Below are 19685 nucleotides of genomic sequence, written 5' to 3'. Positions count from 1 at the left end.
GAACTGTAGAGGGGGATTTTCAGACATACAGGGTATCAACTATTTTTTTAAACATTTATATTTGAGTTCTTTTATGTTTGGAATACACCTCACACATCATGGGTGCTAAGGAAAACACAATTACTCTCTCCAATCAATAGTGTGTGTTTCGATGCTGCAGCATCAAAGGTGCTAAGGGTGAAAGGCTATACAAGTTCAAGTGTTTTAAATCTACTCGTCAGGAATGGTCCGGAATACTTTTGTAATTAGCTTCAACATGTTTTTGTTGCTTTGCAGAATACTGATACCATGGGAAATTATCTCATAGTACAGGAAATGGGTGGTTCTTGCTATCCCTAGTGCACAGAAGTTGGGAAAATTCTCACTTTATAAACGAATCCTTTTATATTTGTAAAGATGCCCTACTGTAAAACTTTTTGCTGTATCCGCAGGAATAGTCCTTCAAAGAGGGGTCAATCACCTTTCCTAAGTAGGGCAGCTGTCTGGAATGCATCACAATAGGCTGCCCTCAGGCAAGTCTAGATGCCTGTTTAACGAAATGGGGTTCATAATCTGACAAAGACATATGCTGTTCTTTCACAGTGAGAATATAGACTCCTGTGATTTCCTGCAGGAGACAACCTCTGCCTCTGCCCTCACCACAGGATCAAGGGCCCTGAACTCTTACAACCACTGCTGTCTGGATACTCCATATCCCCAGCATGTTTCAGTGTTGTTCAACTTTCTTTGACACCGTAAAGGGACTATCAGGGGCTAGAGTTGCTGCAGCAGGGTATGCATGCAGCACGTAGCCCATAAGGCTAGCTTGCCTTTATTATATTCACTGCCTTGCCTTCCTTATAATCTGTCTTTATTATATTCATCAGTAATGCTAGGAACCTACAGGCCCATAACCTGACATCAGCCAATCACAGAAACATGAGATAATGCCAGCTTTTGGAAAATTTTGGAAAGACAATCCAAACACAAGAGTGCCATGGCAATGAATGTGATAATAAGTTGAGAGCATTAATATACTAACCTGTAGGAGAAGGGCACCTCAACATTAGGAGGGTGAGGAAATACAAAATAAGGAAGAGGGGAGAAACCCCTACTGAATATGCATTAGACATAGTGGCGTCAGCGTATCTTACTATACAAGTTGCATCCCAGCCTGTGGGCAGTAAGGGGGAGAGATGTAGCCTTTGGGAAGTGCCAGAATGATGGCCACTGGGGGGGAGGAGGAAAGTGATGGTGATGAGGAAGATAATGGCTAATATTTCTGGTTGTTCTGCAAGGGATGGTGAGAGTATGGCTGTTCAGAAATACTTTCTGTATTACCTCTATCTACCTTACTAAGTTGGAGTGTGTGTCTGTGACTTTGCTAAATATATTAATAAACTACTGTAAATGTAGAAATGTTTCTATAGTGTGAGTGTTGCAGCTGTGCACATCAGGGTTCCCAACAATATAGTAATTTTAACAATACTGGGTCTGAGCTTGGAACACGAATTTGTCAACCATCAAAGTGATAACTGGGAATTCTTTAGTAATCAATATAATTAATACATAATCTATAGATTGGGCTACAGCAAATAAGAACCACCAGGGCAGATCACGAAATCCATTCTAACCAGAACCCACCACCAATAACCAAGCACTTCTGTCCAATCTTCTCCCACAATATAAAGATCAATCTTCAATTTAGTGCCACTTCACTCCATCTATGTAACTAATTAACACATCCATCTCAACCCACAGCTAAATAACCTTATGGGTCTCCCACCACCACAACACTCTTTTGCCTTTCCTAATCTATATCTTACTTCTTCCCATTACTGAACACAGAACCTCAACACCATATCAAAAAGCGAGGTGACTTAGGCCAGGCCTCCACTCGGAAAGCTTTGCTGGCATAGCTATACCAGTGTACTATACTGGGAAAGCACTCCTGGTGTGGATGCATCTTATAGCAGCAAAATGTACTTTTGCCAGTATAGGTTATTCCAGCCCCTTTGTTGTACCAATTATATTAGACCAGTAAAAACCAGCAGGATCTTATTAAAGGGGACAAGGCAAAGATGCCACATTTATTATGATAACAATTTATGACTAATAACTAATATCTTAATTCTTATACACACACATTATACCTATTACCTATACACACACACACACACACATTCACATTATACCTAATACCTATACACACACACATACACACATTCACACACACACACCCACATTCATCAGGTGTTCTTCAGCTGCTGCATAGTTACCAATCCTGAAGATAGCTTAAGTTCATGGCTTGATTTTGCAGCTTGGGTTCGTAGCTTGTGGCAGCTAACTGGCCAGGAAAGCTGGGCACAAGGCTGAGCTGGATCTCTGTTGGGCAGGCACCGATGTTCTTCCATGTTGGCAGCAGAATGTTACCCAGAGTCTCTCATCTCACCCTTCTTTTTTATAGGTTTTTAGTTTGGATTAAAGTCTATAGGTCTTGCTGTGTCACACTGCCTCTGGGTTTAGATTGATCACCCATCAATTGCAGGCATGACTTTCAGCCTTGGACCTGGCTTTAATCTTCCTTCTGTTGTTCTGTTGTCCTTTTCTTTTTAGGATGGATGCTTCTTACTTTGTTTAGAGCTGTTGTCTAGGTCTCCAGCCGTTGGGATTTGAACTTTATCTCATCAGGACAGGCTGGGGCTGGAGGTTGATTCCATCATTCATACATACCTCATTCACACATCTAAACTAAACTAATAAGATTACAGCAGGGTTTGCAAAAATGAAGGTTGGAGGAAGCTTTTACAAAATGGAGTGAGTGTTTTAAAATGGGGTTTGAATTACAATATGGAACAGAAGTTACAGTGTAGGCAAGTGTAGTGAATGGTGAACAGAAGTTACATTAATAAAGTGAACAATTAAAAAGAATTTCATTTATCAGTTCTACACCTTCAAGCGAAATAAGCAATACTGGAAAAAGCACATTTTTGTCAGTATAATGGCATCTACACTAGGGGCTTTTGCCAGCACAGCAACTGTCACAAATCACATCTCATGACACCCCTGAGGCCACGTCCAGACTAGGAATTAAAATCGATTTTAGATACGCAACTTCAGCTACGAGAATAACGTAACTGAAGTCGAATTTCTAAAATCGAGGTACTCACCAGTCTGGACGGCGCCGCATCGATGTCCGCGGCTCTCCGTGTCGATTCCGGAACTCCGTTCGGATTGATGGAGTTCCGGAATCGATGTAAGCGCGCTCGGGGATCGATACACCGCGTCCAGACTAGACACGATATATCGATCCCGGAGCAATCGATTTTAACCCGCCGATGCCGCGGGTTAGTCTGGACGAGGGCTGACTGACAAAGGCTTCTAGTGTAGACCTGGTCTCCGACTTTCAGACACAACTGTTGCGGGCCCAGGACTGAAGCTTGCTGAAAACGGGTCACAGACTGGGTAATTTTGGGGGAAATTCCCACGTTTGGGAAGAGGTGGAGGAAACATTTCTCTGGAAGTTGTTTGGAGTTCTTCAGATATCTGGGATGTGATAATATCTTCTGGAAAAACGCACTAGTGGGCAGAGGGCAGGTGATGCGGTTAAAGAGTGATTCGTTCATTTATTACATGGATATCACCACTACATACGTAGTGCACGTGTGTATATGTATAATTTGTGTCTATATAAAATTATACTGTACATACATATACACCAACAACAATGTATCTCTTAGCATTATTCAGTTTGTAAACCCTTCCCCGCCCCCTTCGAAAACAAGCTAGGGAAATTGTCCTTATTAGTAGCTGTGGGCAGTTTTAATATTAAAATACTATACAGTATGCTGTCTTGGTACCCATGGTTCTAACCCATTTTCAGATTAGCACTGAAGGTTCTATTAGCAGATGCTGCTACAACTAAACCAAACTATAGTTTTCCAGAGCCTACCAGAGGTGAGTGAAAATGAACTCAGCTTGAGCACTTGGGATTCTGATCCCTGCTTCAGAGTTATTGCATCGAAGATGCAGCTTTAATCCAATTTCAGAAAAGGTCGATGACGTAGATTAGTTCAGTGAGAGGACTGAGGCAGCTTGCCAAAAGAGAGAGATTTCATCAAGGAGTCCTAGCATTAATAGTATTGTAGCATTAGATGACAAAAAGGACAACAAATATGTACCAATTTTGGAACTTCATACTCTTCTGGTGCTTTATAAGGTAGCAAGGTTATGCAGCTTGGCCATTCTGGTTATTGTAACAGGGACCCCAGTCTTAATATTAGGATTGTACATATATATAAATATATCAGTCAATAGAATGTTACAATTTTGAGGACCTGGAAGATTAACAGATTACTGGGGGCAATAAACCATGAGACTGCTTAGAAGAAGGTTGAGATTTTCAAAGCAATCTTAGGGGATTTAGACACAGCTAATTAATTTTAATGGAAGATATATATAACTCCTCTAAGATTGCTCTGAAAATCTCACTTGAAGAAAAAAACAGGCATGCTTATTATTGGTATAAAAGGTTTCCTATAAAGAGACATCTCTGTTGGGGTAACCAGAATGGGCTATTGCCAAGCCTATGATCTAATAGATATAAGCTGTAATTTGACATTTCTCTTTAAAGATACATTCTTCTCTCCAGTTATTACTATATTTTCATTTTTAGCAGAGAGCAAAGAAAAAAGGGCTGCATCAAGTAGCTAGTATATCAATCCCAGGGATTTAATTGGCAGGGAACACAAAAGCTCTGTTCTCCTCTTAAAATAAAGCAACGTGTAATTTATAGGAAGAATGCAGAAAGGAAAATTTAATCCCCCATTAAATGCTTCCCGTTTGAACCCCAACTATACACCTATGCAGTCAAACTCCTCCTACCTAGTGTACTAACTCCTATTGACCCTCTGTCTTGTCCTGCTGACTGTGTTCTGGTTTCATTTAATTTAGCTTGTTACCAAAATAATAAAAAAAATATGTCACACATGTATAGCATCTTGTCTAAAAAACTCATCATATTCCCTAAAATTGATTGTTACTATCCTCATTTTACAGAAGATAAAGTGGTTAAGTGAAACACACAGCAGCTAAATGGCAGACTTGAGAACAGAACTCAAGTTGCCAGACATACAGTCTCTGCTCTATCTCCAAGACAGACTTTTAAAATATATTTATTTTCTCTCTAAAATTGGTTTAATGTTATGAGAAATGTCTTCATCTCATAGGGGTCTGGCCTTCCTTCAAGTGCTTGTTATATTTAAAAGCAGTATTGCCCCCTCTTCAGCCGTGTAGCCAAGATGGGACAAATACACCCCAGCACACCATGCTCTCAAACTCTTTACTGATACTGAAGGAATCCACACTCTTATCTTTCCTGGCACTGCCCATGGGGCCATCCCAGAGATTTCTGCATTCACGGAATTGAGCCAGATCTGGGAACTTCACTACATGATACCTGGTGTGACCTTGGTCACTCTGACTGCTGCAACGGTCCTCAGTAGACTACGTGTGTTGGAGGATGCTGATGACCTCTAAAATTGCTAATTGCTATTTCCTTAGCCTTCTAAGGACCTTTTATTTTGTTCGATAAGAGCAGTCCATTCAGCTCTAACATGGATTTTCACACATTTCATACATGTCCTAATACCATGCTTTCTTGTCTTAGCTGTGAGGAAGATTTCTTGCATATCCTTGATGCAGCCATTTTTCTAATGTAGCACAATTAGCTTTGATGTACATCAAAGCTCTACAGACCATATCCCACTGATGCCTGATATTGGGTAAAAACAGGTATCTGCTGTGTTCCAGCAGCCTAAGGTTACTGATGCATCTCATTCAGTTTTTGGCCTCTCTCTAGACTGCAAACAAAGAATCAATTGTGATGCGAACACTTGTCTGGTAGGAATGGAGACCATAATATAGGTGACCAATGATAACAATTTTCAGTAACTACCAACTAGTGCTGGATTGGAACTAATGACTAAGGTCTCTATCTGGAATCAGATCCATGCAGTCAGCCCCAAGTGCCTATGCAGAGTCCATATGGGAATATGGTCTGCCTATGTGGATCCAGTTGCAAGACCAGGATCTTCTGGGTTCCCAGAAATATGAATACATTTGATACTTGTAGAGTTGGGGAAGAATACATTTTGACAGGTTCAAGCGATTATGGCTACAGCCTCCAGCCCTCCCTAGCTAGAAAGATGGATGTCAAGGACCTAGAGAGGAAGGAGAAGGTCATCTTTCCACCCTGCTACCTTAAAAAAATGATATACTTTAAGGCCATCTGAGTCTGTAATAGGAATGAACATTGTCATCAGGAATAATCATTTATAAAACATTTAGAATTTATTTTCCTGTATGTCAATAGACAAAGATTTCCCTGAAATCATTGTCCTGGGATATGTTGCGAACTCTTAGCAGTAGTCCTTGAAACAGGAGGGTTTTTTAGGTTTCTCGGTGTGTAATGTTGGCCAAGTCACTTGATCTCTATGTTCCACAATTAACTCATCCTTAAAATGAGGATAATACTTGCTTAATTCACAAGAAAGAGTTGTTAGCCTTCATTAATAAGTGGTTTGTAACTCTCAGCTGAAAGGTATTATAAAAATGTAAATTACTATTACATAGAGTAGAGAACACTGAACTCAGATTTTAAAATATCAGTTGAGTTTAGTTTTTGAAATATCCTAGTTGTGTTAACATTTTTTAGCTCTGGATCTTCTTTACTACTTTTCAGAGACTGCTTCTGAGTTTTAGTTACTGTCAGCGAGTAGAGAGGTAGGCAGGCTGTTAATCCTCATGCTAAACCAGCACAAAAAAAGTGAACTCTAACTGCTGATATGCAAACATTCGGTAGGTATGTGACAGTTACCTGTCACTTGTATGTGTAACTTTGTATTCTGAACAGCCTGTTCTCATAGCACTTGTCTGTAAGCTTCAGATCTCATAAGTAAGGAATCTATCCAAATGTGAATTAGACATGTTTAAGGAGGGTCATTCCATTAAACAAAGGAGTAATGACTATACATTCAGTACTGCAGTCATCTAAACAAGATTCAAGTAGGCTTTACCTTTCTGGTCTGATTTCAAAAGATGATGAGATGTTTGAACTATTGTCAGTTATGAAAGTCTGAGCCTCCATTGTCCTGCACCTTGTATAGATGTTTACATTAGTGCAAAATGGGTGTAAAACACAATTATTCTGAACTGGTATCATTTTACACTGACAAGGTACCAGGCAATGGAGAATCAGGCCCCATGTGTTTTGAAGAATACAAAGAAAGTCAATGTCTACAAAGAAAGGATGGCTTTGGGTTGTTTCTAATTCAGGCTCTCTCCCACACTCGCACACTTCTAACTTTTTAGAGTAGAGATGGGTCTGACTGGCAACATTTCGAACTGGATCCAAATGTCACCACAGTTCAATGGTATTTGAATCTGGAATTTCAGTGCAGGCCCATCTCTAACTGGGACCATGTCAGACAGGTAGCAGAACTTGTAGTAGACAGGCAAGAGGGAACAGATAGACTTAGTCTTCTAGGAGAAAGACTTTAATCTGCTATGTAAGATTGCCAGCAGCCTTAAATAATACTTTGCAACTAAACTTAGCGCCCAGTGGTAATGGTTTTCATAGTATTCAGCCAGCCATGTTAATTTTTTAACCCACTTTTACTGTATGCTCGCTCTCTGTTTTTATAGTCTGTACTTTCATTTTAAGACAACTGGCATTGGATCTTGAATATTATTAGGGACAGTCTCTGATCAGTGCTTTTGGGAGAACCTGCACTCTGGGAACACAGAATTAGAAACAGGCTGGTAACTGCTTTAGTACAAGGTCTCAGGAATGTTGCAGAGTGCCATGTCCTTCCCTAAACAGTGCCATAGGAGGCTGCAGAAGGCCAGTGGGGGTACAAAGAAAGCCAAGTGACTGGACAGGTTCTAAGATAGAGTTATTACTTTCAGCTTGTAGTTGCACACATACAAGTATTGGAATAAAAACACAGCTCTATACTAGAGATGGACATTCCTCCCTGTCCTTGTAACCCAGTATATTAGCATGTACCTTAACTCTGTATTTCCTGATTTTCAGACATTTAAGTTTGAAATACCTTAACTCTTGATGTTCTGCTTCTCAGGGGGTTGAGTTTTGCTTGTGAAGGGGTTGACTCACCGCTGGCACCTCCTCATGGCCGGGCCTGGTGTGGCAGCTCGCTCTCTACTGGGGCTGCTGCCGCTGGCCATTCTGCCTCTACAGTGGCCTGCATCTTCCTGTGATTTGGCCCTCTGGCCAGGTCCCTTCAAAGTCTCTCTTCTGGGGACAAAGCAAGGGGAATTAACACAAAGAAACTGAGTTAGTGAGAGAGAGAGAGGGGGGGGAAACGCCTCCCTCTCAGGGTGTATCAGGATCAGGCCCTCCCTTCTCTCCACAGAGGGCCTTCAGGCCATTGTGGTTGAGATAGTTCCTGCCTTCAGTCATTCCTTTCCTCAAGATTTGAGGGTTGAAGATCAGTTACCTTCACTGGTCTGCCCACAAGTGAGTTGTTCTGCTTCCTTTTTAACTCCTCCTCCAAGCTGTCCATGTCTTGTACGTGTCGTGGTCCAGTGTGGGGTTTGTATACATCACAGCGGTACTTGATGTTCTGGAAGGGCACAAGATATCAAAGACAACCTTAACTCAGCATTAGAAAAAATTTTGTTAGTGAATTTATATATAAAACTTGCATCTCTAAATCCTGTTGGGAGGCCCCATTGAGAATACTTGCAATAATCTAATCCAAAGTATCTTGCTTTATTTATTAAAAACAAATGCATATTCCTGATGGAAACAGAATGCTATCAACACTATTAGATTCTGAAGTGTCAATAGTTGTGCAGAGTATATTACCACAAATAGTGAAGTTATTTTGAACATTATATACCTAAGTGAGACCTTTATATTTATATAAAAATGGTATCACATGACACCTTATGCTGAAATTAACAAATGTCAGCCTCCACTCCATGCTGCCTAATATCACTTCGGGATTTTGGCTTCTGAAATACGCCCATACACATAGATCAAATATAATTGTTCATTTTCAGTATTCTTGTCATTGCTACTTACACAATATGAAAATTATAATCCCTTTATGTATAGTTTATGCTTTTGTAGGCAAAATCAACTGCTTATACAAATGCACGCAGGCCAGATTGAAACACACTGAAAATTCATTTGTCCTCATCTATTTCCAAACGATTACTTAGTAACTCATGTCCAGTTCCCACAAGGAGAGCACCATTAACTCCCAAGGATCTAAAGTAACTGAGCACTTTATAGCATCCTCTAGGATTTAGCCCTTATCCACTGCCAAAATTATCAAAAATGTAACCTACAGAAAAAATGTATCTATAAAAGTCTGTTCCGATATTGGACTCTTGGCCTCATCAAGCCCTTGTGGCTGCACCAAAGCAGACCAAATGGCAGATGATTGCTACGGCTGACTGCCTGGCTAAGCATTGAAGGAGAAGAAGTGGCAATGGAGAATAATTTGGAGATACCATAAAAAGTTGACTTTTTTTCCCTTTTATTCCTAAAATACTGCACTAACTCTGAACTTTAATAGGAATGAGGCTTTTAGTGCCCCAAAGGAGGCCTGTTTAAAGGGATGGATAGAAGGCGAGTAACTGTCTGTCCTGACCCATTCTCATCACAGTCAATGTTTGATGTTGGCAGGTGCTTCCCTTCCCTTGCACCAACCTCTGAAGTTAAAAGCCCGTCCACACTCTATGGTCTGAGGTGTATTTAAATTCAGTGCACAGGAGAAAAGTCAAGCTCTGTAAATCTGTACTCAGTGGATGAAAAAATTGATAGAGAGAAGTCTAATAACAAAGATAATTCAGCTCTCAAGCCTTCAACGAGCAGTTACTTTGATAGTTAGTAGTGGTGTGCATGCTGTCGGGGATAACAATAATATCCTCAATCCAAAGTTCTTTGTAAATGAGGGGCCAAATCCTGACTTTGATGTTTAGCAATGCCAAGACCAACCATAGCTCTGTAGCTAGGGAGCGCTGGTCACATCCTAACAATCCCAGGATGACCCTGGAGCTGCTCCAGGCCCACATAGCCATGTGCTTTTTCTCAGACATAGAGTCTGAGGGCCTGATTCTTAGCTATTTGCACAGAGGTGGTCATATTAAGATCACTTTTAAATCCTCATATTCTGGGTCATTAAAGAGCCTGCCTGGCCCCCTGTAAGTTACAGCAGCCTGGAGGTTGTTCTAATTAGTCTGCTTTCACCACAGGGAGAAAATGTTGAGGACCCACCAGCAGCCACCCTACCAGCTCCCTTCCATCCTCCCCAGTGCCTCCTGCAGGCCCCATGGATCAGAGCCACCCTCCCTCCCTGCACCTTCAGCCTGCCACAAACAGCTGGACAGCAGGCTGAGAGGGAGGGGAGAGGAGCAAGGACACAGCATGCTTGAGGGGGGCTGGCCACGAAACTGGGCGGGAAGGGAGTGAAGTGAGGGCGGGAAGAGGCAAAGCAGGGGTGGGGCCTTGGGAGAAGGGGTGGCGTAGGGGCAGGGCCTGGGGCAGAGCTGGGAGTTGAGCACACCCTGGCACTTTGGGAAGTCGGCACCTGTGCTGACAGCCACTGAAATGGCAAGGTGACTTAGCAGTTTCATAGATTCATAGATTCACAGACTCTAGGACTGGAAGGGCCCTCGAGAGGTCATCGAGTCCAGTCCCCTGCCCTCATGGCAGGACCAAATACTGTCTAGACCATCCCTGATAGACATTTATCTAACCTACTCTTAAATATCTCCAGAGATGGAGATTCCACGACCTCCCTAGGCAATTTATTCCAATGTTTAACTATCCTGACAGTTAGGAACTTTTTCCTAATGTCCAATCTAAATCTCCCTTGCTGCAGTTTAAGCCCATTGCTTCTTGTTCTATCATTAGAGGCTAAGGTGAACAAGTTTTCTCCCTCCTCCTGATGACACCTTTTTAGATACCTGAAAACTGCTATCATGTCCCCTCTCAGTCTTCTCTTTTCCAAACTAAACAAACCCAATTCTTTCAGCCTTCCTTCATAGGTCATGTTCTCAAGACCTTTAATCATTCTTGTTGCTCTTCTCTGGACCCTCTCCAATTTCTCCACCTCTTTCTTGAAATGCAGTGCCCAGAACTGGACACAATACTCCAGTTGAGGCCTAACCAGCGCAGAGTAGAGCGGAAGAATGACTTCTCGTGTCTTGTTTACAACACACCTGCTAATGCATTCCAGAATCACATTTGCTTTTTTTGCAACAGTATCACACTGTTCATTCATATTTAGCTTCTGGTCCACTATGATCCCTAGATCTCTTTCTGCCATACTCCTTCCTAGACAGTCTCTTCCCATTCTGTATGTGTGAAACTGATTGTTCCTTCCTAAGTGGAGCACTTTGCATTTGTCTTTATTGAACTTCACCTCAGACCATTTCTCCAATTTGTCCAGATCATTTTGAATTTTGACCCTGTCCTCCAAAGCAGTTGCAATCCCTCCCAGTTTGGTATCGTCTGCAAACTTAATAAGCGTACTTTCTATGCCAACATCTAAGTTGTTGATGAAGATATTGAACAGAGCCTGTCCGAAAACAGACCCCTGCGGAACCCCACTTGTTATACCTTTCCAGCAGGATTGGGAGCCATTAATAACTACTCTCTGAGTACGGTTATCCAGCCAGTTATGCACCCACCTTACAGTAGCCCCATCTAAATTGTATTTGCCTAGTTTATCGATAAGGATATCATGTGAGACCGTATCAGATGCCTTACTAAAGTCTAGGTATACCACATCTACCACTTCTCCCTTATCCACAAGACTCGTTATTCTATCAAAGAAAGCTATCAGATTGGTTTGACACAATTTGTTCTTTACAAATCCATGCTGGCTATTCCCTATCACCTTACCACCTTCCAAGGTTTGCAGATGATTTCTTTAATTACTTGCTCCATTATCTTCCCTGGCACAGAAGTTAAACTAACTGGTCTGTCGTTTCCTGGGTTGTTTTTATTTCCCTTTTTATAGATGGGCACTATATTTGCCCTTTTCCAGTCTTCTGGAATCTCCCCCGTCTCCCATGACTTTCCAAAGTTCACCTGGCCCAAAGCACCAGAGCTGACTGATAAATTGTGAAAAAATTATCCACTGGCAACAGGGACTCATGGAACAAATTGAGAATAAAGAAACAGCAGAGGAAGCAGCAGTCCATCTACTTCACTGTAAAAATATGGGCATGTCTGACTGAGCCCTAGTCTGTTTTCACAGCAGGTAGCTCTCGGGACTACTACCAAGATACACAGTGGCCCAGTGGCTTGATCAGGGAGCTCATGACTGCAGTATCATGACTGAGCGGCCATACCACTGCCCACCACACTATAGTGATCTTCCTTGGCAGTCTACTATCCAAGTGCTGACCTGGTCCAGCTTTATAAGATCTTCCCTGATCATAGCCAAGGTACAGTAGAAGCTGGTTAAGCTTTATTCTTCCATAATGATAGAAGACTAGATTGTGTTTTTAGACACAGTCCAAAGTATGGAGTGGCACATAAACTGCTGCACCCAAGGAATAACCCGGGGAGGCTGTGTGACTCAGAGATACGTTTCTGAATCACAGTTCCTCCCTGCTTCCTCTTGGCTCTTGGGGGTGTAGTCATTTACTTCTGGCCTGTATCAGCAGCAAATTATTACCCCAGCTCAATTATTCTGAACAAGGAGAGTAGAGGCCACAGGGAAAAAGTAAGGTGAATAGCTTCACTTACTCTTGTGCTCCCAGACCCAATGTCTCAGTGGCCTGCATAGGCATACATAGATGGGGAAAGAGGTGTGGCTCTTACTCCTTTGCACGGGTACATTGTCCAAGTTACAATCTAGCTCCAAATGATTTGATTTTCAATGTAAAACTGAAGCAATCTCAGTAATCTACATAATCAGATTCCAGGATTGTCACTCTGAAGCATAGACTGTTGGAGGGCGGGGGATATGGTGTGTGTATGTGTGAGTGTGTGTGTCATGGAAAAAGCTACAAGCATGGCTGAGAACTCTTTTTGTTTACAATATTACCCTGTACAGTCATCACTAGGATTTGTGATCAGTTACCATCCAATTTTTAAGTTCTCAGCCATTTCCCACTTTTTTATATTTTATGAATTACACTCATGTGACAGCACGGGCTTTCACCTAGTGTAACTGTAAGTTAAATGATGCAGTGAGTCGCCTCCAGCAGCTTGATCTATGCATCTGTCTTAGATTAGATGGTGTAAATCAAATAATAGTGAATATTTATTTATATCACAATTTTGCTAAACAAATCACCTGCAATGCAAGACACAATTGTGACATTGCACTTTATAGGATTTTATGAAAATATGCTAATGTAACTGGAATATGCTTCATATAAAAGTTTCTTTTAAGGTATCATTACAAAGCTTATAATCTACTGAGTGTAATTATCCTATTTGTATAAATGTAGCACTCTTGTATCTAAAACTAGAAATATGAAATATAATTCTGAGGGCCTATTGTAATTATACAACATGTGGGCCATTAATGGTGGTTTGAAATCTTGATGACTCCCACTAACCAGGACAATTAACTGCAGATGGCTCTGTTTTACCTGTAAGTATAGGTGTGTGCTGACAAGGGGTAATGAAGTCTTACAGTGACATGTGATCATGTCACCAGAACTGGAATCTAACCTAGTGCTTTTCCACTGAGAAGGCGGCGGGGGGGACCCAGAGGGACAAAGGATTCCCGCCTTATTGAAAAGATATATAAATGGGTAAAAGAGAGAAAAGGCGGCGCCATCATGAGAAATCCCTAAGCTACCACTTAAGCTGGAACAAGGCCTGTACCAGGCGAAAGGACTGTGCCCAGACTGGAAAGGCATCCAGTCTGTGAAAGAAACCTATTGAAACATCTTTCAGGGTGAAATATTATCTGTACTCAATTGTATTACTGTATTAGGCTTAGATTTGCATGTTTTATTTTATTTTGCTCAGTAATTCCCTTTGTTCTGTCTGTTACTACTTGGAACCAATTATAGCCTACTTTCTGTATTTAATAAAATCACTTTTTACTTATTAACTCAAAGTATGTGTTAACCTGGGTGGGCAAACAGCTGTGCATATCTCTCTATCAGTGTTACAAAGGGCGAACAATTTATGAGTATACCCTGTATAAGCTTTATACAGGGTAAAACGGATTTATTTGGATTTAAATCCCATTGGAAGTTGGGCATCTGAGTGTTAAAAACAAGAACAATTCTGTATGCTGTTTTCAGTTAAGTCTGCAGCTTTGGGGCAATTCAGACCCGGGATCTGTGTTGGAGCAGATGGGCGTGTCTGGCACAGCAAGACAGGATGCTAGGGTCCCGATCTGACAGAGAAAGTAGGGGCAGAAGTAGTCTTGGCACATCAGGTGGCAGCTTCCAAAGGGGGTTCTGTAATCCAACCTGTCACAACTACCCTGAAAAACCCCAGTAATGGAACAACAATTCTGTTTTACAAAAGAAGATTGATATACATTGGAAGATCTGGACAGCATGTGTTTAACTAGTATCTACATAGTCCCAGACCTGACTTCAGCAAGGGCTTTAAGTCTTCACTTTCAGGAACACAAAGATTATCTTTGAAAGGAGAGGAAACCAAAATAAAATACTGTGACATACAAATGGGCAAAATACAAATAGCAGTAACTGGAGTTCTTCAAGACATGTTGTCCATATGTATGTGGACATGTGCCCCATGCACCTGAGATTTTGGCCAGCAGTGTCTGTTGAGACCGTGCATGCACCAAGTCTCCCTGTGATTCTACCAAGGGTGAAAAGTGCAGAGCAGGTCCAACTGCAACTCAGTTCCTTTGCCACTGCAGAATCCAGATGTTAAAAGACTCTAGTAGCAAGGAAGGAGGTCAGGCCATGGAATACACATGGACAACAACTTAAAGAAATCCAGTTACTGTAAGATAAGCAACTTTTCTTTCTTCACCAAGTGCTGGTCCAGGTGACTCACAAACAGTGACCTGATGTGAAGGTAGTAGGGTGCTTGGAGTCTACTTAGAAAAAGACTCTGCCAAAAAACTGATCAGATCTCTATGATTCAGCCAAAGAGCTGTGTTTAGTGAAAGTAGAAAGTGATTAGTGTTAAAGAGAGTGGTATCCATGAGGCTGATACCATAATGACTGGTGTTGAAGCTCTTGGTGCTAAGGTAATCCATGATGCCTTGGCCTCAGTATCAGAGGCAGCTGATTTAGATTTTTGAGGTAACACTGGAGCCCTAGTACCGTGCTCTCTAAGAGATCCAGTGGTACCCAGATTGGGCCATGGAGTCTCCTTCAAATAGGAGTGATGAAGTGATTTAGACCTCTTTTTTACCAGTAATTCCCATTGAAGATCTGCCCTCTGCTCTTTCTAGAGGAGTAATGTGCCTTTTTATCTGAGGATTTTTATTTAACGGTCCTACCCAAATACAAAGCAGGCATGGTCTTTGAAAATGGAACCTGGAAGCTAGTGGTTCCAGAACTTACAGGGGCCTATTGGACTGAGGTGGAATTTGTCCAAGGGATTCTGCTCTCTCTAGAACAGAGGCTGGACATATGGAGCCATCCAACAAAAACATTGTCAAATATGCCTCTCTTTTAAGGTCCTTTTGGAAATGGACTTATACTCCACACTTTTGTCAGGGATATGTGCATTCCTTAAATAAAAATGGCAACTTGCATGCTGATCATTTATTAGAATTGCCACCTACCAAGAGAGGCAATAATTAAAGCCAGGAGACTTAGATATATAATTATCAGCAGCAAAGTTTGTAGCAAATTAAAAACTCTGAAATACAATTAACATATTCCGGCTGCAAAATTTACTCTTTATTTGTGGTAGAATTACAGGTATGTTAAATATTTACATACCTAGACTATCTAGATAAATATCTGAGTCCAAATTATCTACATACAAACATTTAACACAGTTACCTGTGGCACCTTATAGACTAACAGACGTTTTGGAGCATGAGCTTTCATGGGTGAACACCCACTTCGTCAGATGCATGAACACCCACGAAAGCTCATGCTCCAAAACATCTGTTAGTCCATAAGGTGCCACAGGATTCTTGGCTGCTTTTACAGATCCAGACTAACGGCTAGACTAACGGCTAGCCCTCTGATATTTAACACAGTTGTAACTCTCTGATATTTAAAAGCAAATTTATGTATAGGCTTAAAAAATTATTAAAAAAGGTTTCAATACAGATCAAGGGATAACCTTACAAATGTCTCGATTCTTCTTTACTATGAAAGCTAACCTGATTTTAGTCAATGAAAAATAAATCAACAGCCATTATATTTGTGGGTATACTTCAGATCTTCATTGATGGGCAATGGCTAATCCTTGAACTTGTTGTCTTAAAGGCGGGGCGGTTCTAGGCATTTTGCCGCCCCAAGCACGGCAGACAGGCTGCCTTCGGCGGCTTGCCTGCGGAGGGTCCATTGGTCCTGCGGCTTCAGCAGACCCTCTGCAGGCAAGCCACCAAAGGCAGCCTGCGAAAGGTCCGCCAAAGTCGCAGGACCAGTGAACCCTCCGCAGGCAAGCCACCGAAGGCAGCCTGCCTGCCACCCTCGCAGTGAATGGCAGAGCACCCCCAGTGGCTTGCCGCCCCAAGCATGCACTTGGCGTGCTGGTGCCTGGAGCTGCCCCTGCTTAAAGGACAGCAAAACTAGAAGAATTTAGCTTCCATGAAGTTGTGCTATCGTGCCAACATGTGCCCTATGATTGGTATTAGGAGAGGTCTGCTGTGGGACTGCTTTTTGCAGTACTATCTAATTTCCATTGCTAACAACATCTCTGAAGCAGCAGAGATAAAAATTAATTTTTGTTGGTGTAGTTGTAGAGCATCGTGTGAAAAATATGTTATATACAGTACTTGGCACAATGGGGTCCTGGTCTGTGACAGGGGCTCCTAAACACACCATTGCAATGCAAATAATAACCAATAAATAGTAATATATACAGACAGCAGAACCAGCTCACTATACATAATGAAAATATGTGAGGAAAAAATGGAAGACCCAGATTATTTCAGAGTTTTGCAACAAGTCAAAAATTACAAAAATTAACCTCTATTTATAAGGAAATGATCCGGTGGAAAACACAATTTCCCAAGTTTCCACTATATTATATTAAAAGAATTGCACCTATTGGCTTTGTCTTGTATCTTATCAATCTAAATTAAAGCCCTATTTAAAAATATATAAAGAAGCACTTGGGGAAAAGCCTCCCAAGGGAAGTGGTGGCAGCCTCAGCATTTGAAATATATAAAATTAAAATGTAAACAATCCAGCGGTGGCAAGAAGATGGACTGTCTGTATGCTCTAATATGTCTACCATTTCTAGTTTTCACAAAGCTGTGATTCAGGCCTGGTCCACACTATGCAGTTAAACCGATTTTAACAGCGTTAAATCGATTTAACGCTGTACCCGTCCACACTACAATGCACTTTATATCGATTTAAAGGGCTCTTTAAATCGATTTCTGTACTCCTCCCCAACGAGAGGAGTAAAGCTAAAATCGATATTAACATATTGATTTAGGGTTAGTGTGGCCGCAAATCGAAGTTATTGTTATTGTTATTATTGGTTAGCTACCCACAGTGCAACACTCCGGAAATCAATGCTAGCCTCAGACCATGGACGCACACCGCCGAATTAATGTGCCTAGTGTGGCCACGTGCAATCGATTTTATAATATCTGTTTTATAAAACCGGTTTATGTTAATTCAAAATTACCCTGTAGTGTAGACGTACCCTCACATACAGAATTAGAACTGGAGACCGATGTATTTCAAAGCTGAGGGAAGTGGTAAATCAGAACATGAGTGACAATTTGCAAATTCAATGTGTTTGAATTTGGATTCTTCGTGAGTATAATCCAGCAGAAGGGAACAGCAGCACTGGAGTTACCAAATGAGGCCAATTCATTCTCTGGAATGTAGCAGCACTAGTAATGAAGATTGATACTGACAGGGCTGCTTTCATGTAGCAATACGCTCTGCCACCAGCTGTGCAACAGAAAGAAAGAACTCTCTGGAATTCACAACATTCCCCCTCTGATTAAACCCTAGCTTTCCTGCTGTGCATGAATGAATTGTGCTAGGTATTCCTAGCTCTGACCAGGGAGATTTGCTGATTTCTTTGAACTCCTGCTGGGAAGTGATATAGAGAGTAAATAACCAAGCTGCAGTACCGACTGTGATGTAATGAACAGGGGTATATGCAGATTGCAAAACCCTTACCTCTGCTATTCCAGCATTCACAGTCCTTGCCTCTGAGTGCCACGAGAATTGGGTGTGGAGACAGAAACCCACTGCCCCATTTACCATTTAAAAACAAGTTTAAAACTATGTTTCAACTTGGAAAAGCCTAATAGAGTTTAACATAGTTTAGCCAAAACAATCTTTATTTTAAAATAAAAAGCATGCTTTAAGGGCCAAAGAACACTACAAAGACAATATGGTTGTCACCTGAAAATATTAAAACATAACGAATTATTTTTTTTTAAATTAAACAGAAACATGTAAAATACTGGATGGACTATCACGGCTGCCCTCTACTGTAATGTCAGAACCTGCTCTAGCCATAGATTTGAGATTCTCTGTTTAATCCAAGTTGGAGGAGTCTATGTTTTTCTAGCGAAGGACCAAAATTGTCCCCTTGGTTGTGGCTGAGATATTCTAGGTGGCCACAGACAGGGCCGGCGCTTCCATTTAGGTGACCTAGGCGGTCGCCTCGGGCACCAGGATTTGGGGGGGTGGAAATTCGGCAGCAGGGGGCCCTTCCGCACTCCAGGTCTTCGGCGGCAATTCGGTGGCGGGGGGTCCTTCCGCGCTCCAGGTCTTCAGCGATGTCATAAACAAATAGTTAAGGATTAATGTCTCTTTTACCTGTAAAGGGTTAAGAAGCTTAGTAAACCTGGCTGACACCTGACCAGAGGACTCTGTTTGCTGTAACTTTGAACCTAAGGCTAAAGGGGGTTCCTCTGGGCTATACAAATTTGATTACCCTGTAAAGTATTTTCCATCCTGATTTTACAGAGATAATTTTTACCTTTCTTCTTTAATTAAAAGCTTTCTTTTTAAGAATCTGATTGATTTTTCCTTGTTTTAAGATCCAAGGGGATTGGATCTGGACTCATCAGGGATTGGTGGGGGAAAGGAGGGGAAATGGTTAATTTCTCCTTGTTTTAAGATCTAAGGGTTTTGGATCTGTGTTCACCAGGGAATTGGTGAAGTCCCTCAAGGCCACCCAGGGAGGGGAGAGTTTTGGGGGGACAGAAAGTGCTCCAGACACTGACTTCTGGACGGTGGCAGTGTACCAGATCTAAACTAGTAATTAAGCTTAGAAGTGTCCATGCAGGTCCCCACATTTGTACCCTAAAGTTCAGAGTGGGGAAGGAACCTTAAAGGCGGCAGTTCTGCAGCGGGTCCTTCACTCGCTTCAGGACCAGCCACTGAAGTGCGCCGAAGACTGGGAGCGCAGAAGGATCCCCCCACCGCTGAATTGCCGCCGACCAGGAGCACGAAAGGACCCCCGCCTAGGGCACCAAAAACCCTGGCGCCGCTCCTGGCCACAGACCTTTAGAAGATACTAAGATTTTGTGCCATCACTGTTTCCACTTCAC

General features: G+C 41.8%; 1 protein-coding gene across 1 annotated transcript in view; it reads right to left on the bottom strand.

The window, feature by feature from the left end:
• The window catches only part of LOC115655863 (protein wntless homolog), a 143599-nt gene that overhangs the window by 90872 nt on the left and 33042 nt on the right, over positions 1–19685 (bottom strand). Inside the window, exons 3-4 of the mRNA XM_030571818.1 lie at positions 8499–8624; positions 8156–8296 (exon numbers count right to left, since the gene is read on the bottom strand). The gene's annotated coding sequence lies outside the window, so the exon portion shown is untranslated. The remainder of the gene's footprint in view (positions 1–8155; positions 8297–8498; positions 8625–19685) is intronic.

Source organism: Gopherus evgoodei, chromosome 8, assembly GCF_007399415.2.
Source record: "Gopherus evgoodei ecotype Sinaloan lineage chromosome 8, rGopEvg1_v1.p, whole genome shotgun sequence".
NCBI lineage: Eukaryota > Metazoa > Chordata > Testudines > Testudinidae > Gopherus > Gopherus evgoodei.
This window is presented reverse-complemented; position numbering and strand designations above follow the sequence as displayed.